The sequence below is a fragment of the Macrobrachium nipponense genome, chromosome 26, assembly GCF_015104395.2.
Source record: "Macrobrachium nipponense isolate FS-2020 chromosome 26, ASM1510439v2, whole genome shotgun sequence".
Taxonomy (NCBI): Eukaryota; Metazoa; Arthropoda; class Malacostraca; order Decapoda; family Palaemonidae; genus Macrobrachium; species Macrobrachium nipponense.
The window spans coordinates 27,160,115-27,168,680 of record NC_087215.1 but is presented as its reverse complement, the minus strand read 5'-3'; the positions used below and the strand labels follow the sequence as shown (position 1 = coordinate 27,168,680).

Below are 8,566 nucleotides of genomic sequence, written 5' to 3'. Positions count from 1 at the left end.
TTCTTTAGCTCTCCCCTCTGTAGCCATTGCCATGTGTCATCGCTGGCTAGTTCTTTAGTCTGTCTCATGTATTGTCCGTGCATTGGTTGTGTTGTGCCAGTCCTCTGTTCTTTCTGTCTTTCTCCTGTCTCTGTATATTTCTGGGTCTTCGTCTGCTTTTATTAGTCCTTCTTCCCATGCACTCTTTAGCCACTCGTCTTCACTGGTTTTCAGATATTGCCCCAGTGCTCTGTTTTCGATGTTGACGCAGTCCTCTATACTTAGTAGTCCTCTCCCTCCTTCCTTTCGTGTTATGTATAGTCTGTCTGTATTTGCTCTTGGGTGTAGTGCTTTGTGTGTCATATGTTTCCTAGGTTTTCTGATCTATGCTGCGGAGTTCTGCCTTCGTCCATTCCACTATCCTGCGCTGTATCTGATTACTGGCACTGCCCCATGTGTTTATGGCTTTTATCATATTTTCCGGCGTTGGAGTTTTGACTTGAGTATCGCCTTGAGTCTCTGCATATATTCTTTCTGATCGTGTCCTTCATCTCTTGGTGTTTTATATCTCCTCCTTCCATTATTCCCAGGTATTTGTATCCTGTCTCATCTATGTGTTTTGATGTTGCTCCCATCTGGTAGCCTTATCCCTCAGTTCTCGTTACTTTGCCTTTTTGTATGTTGACTAAGGCGCATTTTTCTATTCCAAAACTCCATCCTGATGTCCCCAGATACAATCCTTACAGTCTGGATTAGGGTATCTATTTCCTTGATGCTCTTACCATACAGCTTGATGTCGTCCATGAACATCAGATGGTTGATTCTGTTGCCTCTTTTCTTGAGTTGGTACCCGGCATCCATCTTCTGTAGTACTTTTGTCATGGGAATCATGGCTACTACGAAGAGTAGTGGGGACAGTGAGTCGCCCCTGGAAGATCCCTCTCCTGATATTAACCTCTGCTAGTCTTATTCCAGAGCTTGTAAGTATTGTATTCCAGTGCGCATTGTATTTTTGAGGAAGCTGATGGTATTTTCCTCTGCCCCATATATTTTCAGGCATTCTATTAGCCATGTGTGTGGTATCATATCGAAGGCTTTCTTATAGTCTATCCATGCCATGCTTAGGTTGGTTTTCCTTCTCCTACTGTTCTTCATTACCATTTTGTCTATCAGGAGCTGGTCTTTTGTGCCCCTACACTTCCTTCTGCAGCCTTTCTGTTGGTGGGGGATGGTGTTTGTCTCCTCTAGGTAGTTGTATAGCCTTTCACTGATGATACCTGTTAGTAACTTCCACATTATTGGTAGCAGGTGATAGGCCTGTAGTTACTGGCTATATTTCCCTTACTCTTGTCTTTTTGTACTAAGGATGTTCTTCCTGTGGTCATCCATTTGGGTGATTGGTGATTTGAGATACAATGCTGGAGTTGTTCTGCTATTCGTGTAGTAGGGCCTTGAAGTTTTTTGAGCCAGTATCCATGGACTTCATCGGACCTGGGGCTTTCCAGTTTGGCATTTTCTTTAGTTGGTGTCTGACTGTGTCTGTCGTGATGTCTGTGAATCTTTGTTTTATTCTCTCTGTTTTCTTCTTCCTTGACTTCCTGGAGCCATGTTGCATGTTTGTTTGTGATACCGGATTGCTCCATATGTTTTCCCAGAGTCTCTTACTGGTTCGGCTTCGGGAATTTCTTGGGTGTTATCTTCCCTCTTAGTTTGGCTGTATAGTCTTTTCTGGTTGGTTCCGAATAGTTTTGTTCTGTTGGTATCCCTTATTCCTGTTCATGTACCGTTTGGATCTTATGTGCTTTGGCCTTAAGCCTCTGTTTTACATCTTCTATTGTTGTTTAATCCCCTTTCTTGTACTTTGTATTTCTCGTCGAGTTCCTCCCTTGTTTTCTTGCTTCTTAGCCTTTTTTTTTTTCTGCCATCTCTTTCAGTTTACTCAAGTCAGATCTCATCACCATGATTTGCTTTTCCAGGCGCCTTTTCCAAGGAGGTTGCTGTTTTGGTTGCTGTTGGGTTGGTTGTGCTGGTGGTGTTGGTGTTCGAATTCCCATCAGTTCTGCTACTAATCTTGCTCCTGCATATGTCAAGTTATTTGTTTCTGTGATACTGGTGGTCTGTATTATGCCCAGTATTTCATTGACCTACACTTGTTTTTCTCCCTTCCCTTTTTAATTTCTTGGTGTTGTAGGCTTTCATGGAGGGGATCTTTGTTCTCTCTGTATCTGGCTCCATCCATTGTCTAATCTTTTACATTACCGTCCTCTCTGTTACTTCGTCGGTGTTTCTCGTGTGTCGTTGTTTAGATACCTCATCCTCCCTGTCTCTTGTGGCATCGTCTCTCAGTCGTCTTCGTGTAATTCGTGTCGTGTGACTCATCCTTTCCATGTTCGTTCTCTTTCTGTTGGGGAGAGTTTCAGCAGTTCTTTTTCTTTATGTTTCTTGCTTGGTTCTGCCAGCCTCTGCTCTGTTTGGGGGGTGTTATTCCTCTCATCCAGATGTTGACCAATCTCCTTTCTATATCCTCTCTCCGTCGGGTTGCTTCTGATGTAGCATCTCCATATTTCCTTATTTTCTTCTCTTGTCCATTTCTTCCTTTTTGCCTCTGTAGCTCCAATCTCAGGCTGTTGATTATTGTCGTTGTGGTGATCAGTTGCTGGATGACGACCTCCAAGTACCTGACCGTCTTCCCCTTCAATTGGGGTTGAATACCTGGTTGCCGGACGAAGCTCCTCTGTTGCCAGAGGTTCCATTTACGTCGTTGTCGTTTAATCTTTCATTTCTTTCCATCATTGCTGAGTTTTGCTATTTAACCCATAGCTGGACCCTACCCCATCAGGGATAGGTACTCATTTACAGCTGAGTAGACTGAGGAAATTATGGTAAAGATCCTTTCCCAAGGAATCAACGCCGAGGAGAGCGGTCACCCATCCAACGACTGACCAGAGCCAGTGTTGCTTAACTTGACTTAAGTCTATTGACGACCTAACCCACTCCTCCACGGCGCCACATTATTATTATTATTATTATTATTATTATTATTATTATTATTATTATTATTATTATTATTATTATTATTATTATTATATTAAATTACTTACGAATCACCGACAGAACGGAATAACTATTGTGTCAATACGTAAAAACAAATTTTGACGGAGATGAAGATGAATTGATATAAATAAATGCATTCGTATCAAATACTCATCCGTATAGAAATAAACTGAAGCCAGCGAAATCCAACGAAGGCAATTTGATCGAAATCACCTGATGAAAGCACATTGATGAAAGCACATTAAAGTAACCTATTTAAGTTAATAATAAAGTTCAAGGTATTCAGCTGTAAGGAAATACATTTAAATAACTGACATAGACTGAATTAAAAACCGAAAACCAAAATATCCTGCCATAAAGATTGCAAAAGTTAACATAGATTCAGTTGACGTCCAGCGGAATTGATAAAGAGAATTGACTTCAGCTCAGAATAAAATTATCGCTTGCAATCAAAATGAAGAAGCCCTCTCCCGAATAGTTGATAATGATGAAACGGCGAAACTCGATCCTCCATTTTTTTTTCGAAGAGAAATCCATCGGAACCTCTTCATCGCGGGATTTTTTTCCTTCCAGGATTTAGGTCATGGTCCTTCATGAATGAATCATTTCATATCTCTTGAAGAGCTTTTCAGAATCCTTCGTCAGTGTTATTATTTTTCAGGTACGTTGTCAAGATGAATGTAGTGAGAAGGTCTTGATTCATTTTTGCCATATTTTTTCCCCTCGCTTAAGGAAACAGCGTCTATTAATGACATTTTTTTTTTTCATTTTGCAAGAAAATCATTTTTTTTATTTTCTTTCATATTGTACCAACAACAATAAGAATTATTTTTATTTTTTTAATTTTATATTTTTTATCATTTGATTTATTATGTACTTTTTCATCCGTATTACAGCAGCATCGTAATAATGAGTTTTTTTTTCGCTCCCTCTCCTTTATTTAATTTTTGGTCATTATTTGGAGAATATTTTTTCAAGAGGTAACTCTACTCGTCGGGGGTAACCCCCCACTCTTATTATACTCTTTCCCCTTTTGATCTAGTTTCGCTCAGGTCTTGTGGCTAGTGAAATTAAGTCTTCTTTATTTTTTGCCATTTATCTGAAATCTTTACCATCATCACCTTTATAGTACAGTATGTATAAATGCAATGTGTATCTAAAAATTTATTTTTCATAACATTAAATATTTTTTTTAATACATATAGCTTGTGGATAATAAATGTAGCTTTTAAATACCGCTAAATGTCCAGTAAGACACTTCAGAGCAACGTAACGTACGTGATATATCATGAATACCATGCAGTTGCAAAACGTCGTAAATGTTGGCGAAAATATTTCACGTCAGATATACACAAATTGCGGAACATTTCATACAAAATGCGGCTTTAGGCTAAAGTCAAGAAGTGCTCCGTCTTCCCAGAGAATTATAAGAGGCGTTAAGCTAAAATAAAGATAAAAGTGAAAATACTGGAAGTCTAAAGCAAAGATTACGATTTAGGAGGAGAAATACTTTTCAAGTCCTTAAAATACGGCCAGATTTTTTTTACCTACACGGTAGTAATGGCCGTGTTCTTTTGTTTGTTTTATGAATGGATAATTACCATAAATTTGAAAGATTGTAAAGTAAGTTCTTCATACTAACTGTCAATTAGTTGAAAATGATAAATTTTTTTTTATCAAAACGCACCGGCTTCATTAAATCAGAAAACGAGTTACAGAAATGATAATAGGAAAAAAATGCTCAACGGTATTAGTCATAATTAAAAAAGAAGAAAAAAAAAAGGATGACTTCTCGGAAAAACCGTTCGTTAACAAGGAACTCTTCATTACGGGAACAGATTCAGAAATAAAAAAATGAGAGAAAAAAAATGCAAAGAAAATGTAATCCGTAGTATCCAGGCGGGAGAAGATCCACAAGAGATATTGTCTCTTGTTTGCTCTAACAACACAGGGGTTCGGAGAACTCTCCCACTCCCTGTGCAGCCGGGCTTCGGTTCAATCTTACGTCTGAAGTGCTTCCTCGCAAGCACTTCAGTACACGTTCGCAACAAGGAAAAGGTTGGTACGTACATTTTTCGTCGTACACGTAATACTGTGTACCAGGCATTTGTCTTTACGTATGTGTATGTATCCGCGCGCGCACACATACGTTTATACATTATACGTTTGTGTGTTTATATATATATGTAATATATATATATTTGAATATTTATCACTTCACCGTGATTCATATACATGCATTAGGCTATAAATGTCCTTTAATATGCAATTCGCTCTACCTCGGAATTAATATATTTTCATATATGGTAACCGAAAGGTAATTTTTTTAGTTGATAATAATTATTATCAACTAAAAAATTCCCTTTCGGAAGACATTTGTAGCTTAATGCATATATATATGTATATATACTTCAAATGAGATAATATCTGATATCGTTAAAAGATTTCAGCTTAATTTTTCCCGTAATTCAGCATTTAACTTCTTACACCTTTAAATAAAATTCGGAAGGTTCCCTGGAGTTGCTGACCTCAGTTTCTTATAAAAGAAAACGAAGTCAGATTTCGTACTTTTGTTTCATGTGAGAAAAGAAGCTTACTGACGTTTATAACCCCCCCCCCCCCCCCCCCCACACCACCCCCCCCACCCCCACCCCCCCCCCCCCCCCCCCCCCCCCCCCCCCCCCCCACAGGAAAAAAAAAGAGGAGGAGGAAAGATTTTGACCCTTCGTGAGAGAAAATGAAGTCACTGACCTTTTGAGCTTGTGAGAATAACAAAGAAGAGACTAGTGGATGAGAGGTGAGGTCACATGATCGTTGGGCATTCAAGTTCGGATTACTTTAATTAAAAGTAAGGTCATTGACCTTCAGATATTGGACCGAATATGTGTGCAACAAGATTCCATGAAAATAATGGAACGCATTGTGTACAAAAGTACCGTCTTGAAGCAAAGTAGTAAATAATGCCAAATGTTTTTGTATTTAATAAATTCCGATACTTAATATCTATAAGTTTAATTGTGTAAATTGCTGAAATATATAAAATTGAATAGAATATAAAAATGAATACGAAATGATTCATGTTGAACTGTTAAAGAGTATTTTCTGCGTGATTATTGATAAATGATAGATATTTAGGATTGATTTTAAGTTAATAGTGAGAGTGTAAAACTACTTTGCACTCGTCATTTTCAGGAATAGGTGAGAGTGAAATTTTGGAAATGTATATTTGTGAGCGATTCTTATACCATCTGAAACATGAATGCAGTCTGAAATAATGGAATGATATTCATTCCCAACAAGTACTGGTAAAGAGTAAAAGAATAAGGAATAATAAGGCTGGCAAATGGGGAATAATCTCCAAATGAGAAATTAGATGAATAAAGATAAATAAAAGTACTGGAAGAACCAAGGAATGATGCAAAAGTATGCTCCATATATTACAGATAAGAAATGAGCTTGTGAGAAATTATACGTAATAAAAATACGACTTGGGAGAACCAAGGAATGATGCAGTTGGCTTTAGGTAACATCGATTGGTGTGCTCCATAATAAATGATGAGTATTGACATGCAAATGAAGTTAGTGTGGTTGACGAGACGCGTAACTTTATTCCAGTTATAGCGACATTCATCCTTTAACATTAATTGAAAAATGTGCACAGTATCGATTTACCATATTACCATTTTGACAGTGTAGGGTTTAATTCGGTTATCACTTCGTGGTGATGTTTGTTCGATGATGTTTCTCGTGAATCATGGAAATTTTTTTTATGTATAGGCGTGGAACTTTTGGTAGATTATATTTGACATTATAGTATATCAATAGCCTGTTGTTGTAAGTTGAGATTTGAAAAGACACTGATTTTCCAAAGTTATCATAGGTAATGATTATTGAAATATTGGTGAATTGATATAGAAAGCCCAAATTTCGTTGGTAATAAAAATGACATGCTAGGAAACTTTATCAAGTATATTCATTAAATAATACAAACATGCTTACTTTTAGTAGTACTGCATTCATATTTATTTCATATTCAGTTATGGTGTACAATGGTTTTAACACTAAAATGCATTATACCCAGGTCTTGAACCGATAGCATGAAGATAACTAAAGAAGAACTTGTCAAAGTAAACAAACAAATAATCGAGTCATGTCATTTTCAGCGTGAAGAACGCGTGATGGAAGTCCAGGACTCACTCACAGACGAAGTCGATTTAGGGAAATTGAATGAATTTGTTTAAAAAATAAGATGAGAATTATATGAATGGATTTATTTCTATTCGCAATTCCTTATGTGCATAATAATTGTTCTGTTCAGTATAATTTTTTGTGTGAGTTAGATTTACGCGTTTGTTTTGAAACTAGTTGTAGCGAACACCTGCTTGACAGACTTGGAAATAACGAGCAAAAAAAGTAAACAAAACTTTCAGGTGAGACTCTTTCAAAAGATTGGAGAGAGAGAGAGAGAGAGAGAGAGAGAGAGAGAGAGAGAGAGAGAGAGAAGAAATTTGGGGTTGTATTGACGCAACGGAAAGAAGAGAGAGAGAGAGAATGTTGCTTTGGAATATTTCGATGAAATTAGCTTTTTAGAGTAATCATGTGTTTTACGTAATTTATGACTTCGTCATTTTGGTGTACCAGTATAGTAGGTGACTGTCGCAGCCTCTTTGGTTATTTGATAACTTTGTAAAATAATGAAAGAACGTGGAAAAGAAGAGTGGGTTTAGGTGCAAAGCTATGGGATAAGACTTACGAGAACTAAATCTTTTTCGTAAATCGTTATAAAAGCAATTTTATATCAGAAATTTTATTATAGGATATTTTCATGTAACCCAAAATATGGAAATTTCAATAAATACTGCATGAAGAAACTAGACTATAAATTTTTGTGTAGTTACTTTAAAAGCAGTTAAATAAATAAAAAGGAATTTCCACTACACATTTCACATTCCCCATGAAAGAAATAAATAACTATCATCAATTTACTTAGCAGTGAAGTACACCACACCTGGGCTTCGAAGTGATAGAAAATAGTGAAAAAATCTCAACTTACCTGTGGAGCCAATTTCGATCTTTAAAAGAGACCTCATTAGTTTTCCAAAAACATCGAAAGACGAGATCTCATGTCACCACATAGGCCTTGGGACCTACGTAGGCCTCCTCATGACCGTCGCCTTAGCACCGAAAAAGTTTCTCATAGAACCGAGATTGGACACATCCACTCCGTATGACCGCTGAGCACTGACTAATCTCCTCTCGCACGGCACTGGGCCGGGCCAACGCCACCAGCTTCTCTCCCTCTAGACTGGTCTTAAAGCTCAAAATGATCCCTCGTTCTGAGGGATTTCCGACCTTCCTCGCTAGAGAGTCGTGGCTTTTCTCTCTCCCTCCAATCTCTTTATCTCTTGTGTGACACTTTCAGAAGCTTTTGTAATTATCCCTTCGCTCCTCCTTATTTCAATTGTTCCTTCTTCGTCATAAACGTTCGGTGCGTTCGTCTCGCTTTTATTTCATTGGCTCTCGCGTCAAGGCG

The 8,566-nt window shown here is 37.6% G+C and overlaps 1 protein-coding gene across 1 annotated transcript in view; it reads right to left on the bottom strand.

Moving 5' to 3' along the window:
* Positions 1–8,296, bottom strand: part of LOC135200091 (G-protein coupled receptor moody-like) — a 285,873-nt gene extending 277,577 nt beyond the window's left edge. Inside the window, exon 1 of the mRNA XM_064228408.1 lies at positions 8,087–8,296. The gene's annotated coding sequence lies outside the window, so the exon portion shown is untranslated. The remainder of the gene's footprint in view (positions 1–8,086) is intronic.
* Between the last annotated feature and the right edge of the window lie 270 nt (positions 8,297–8,566).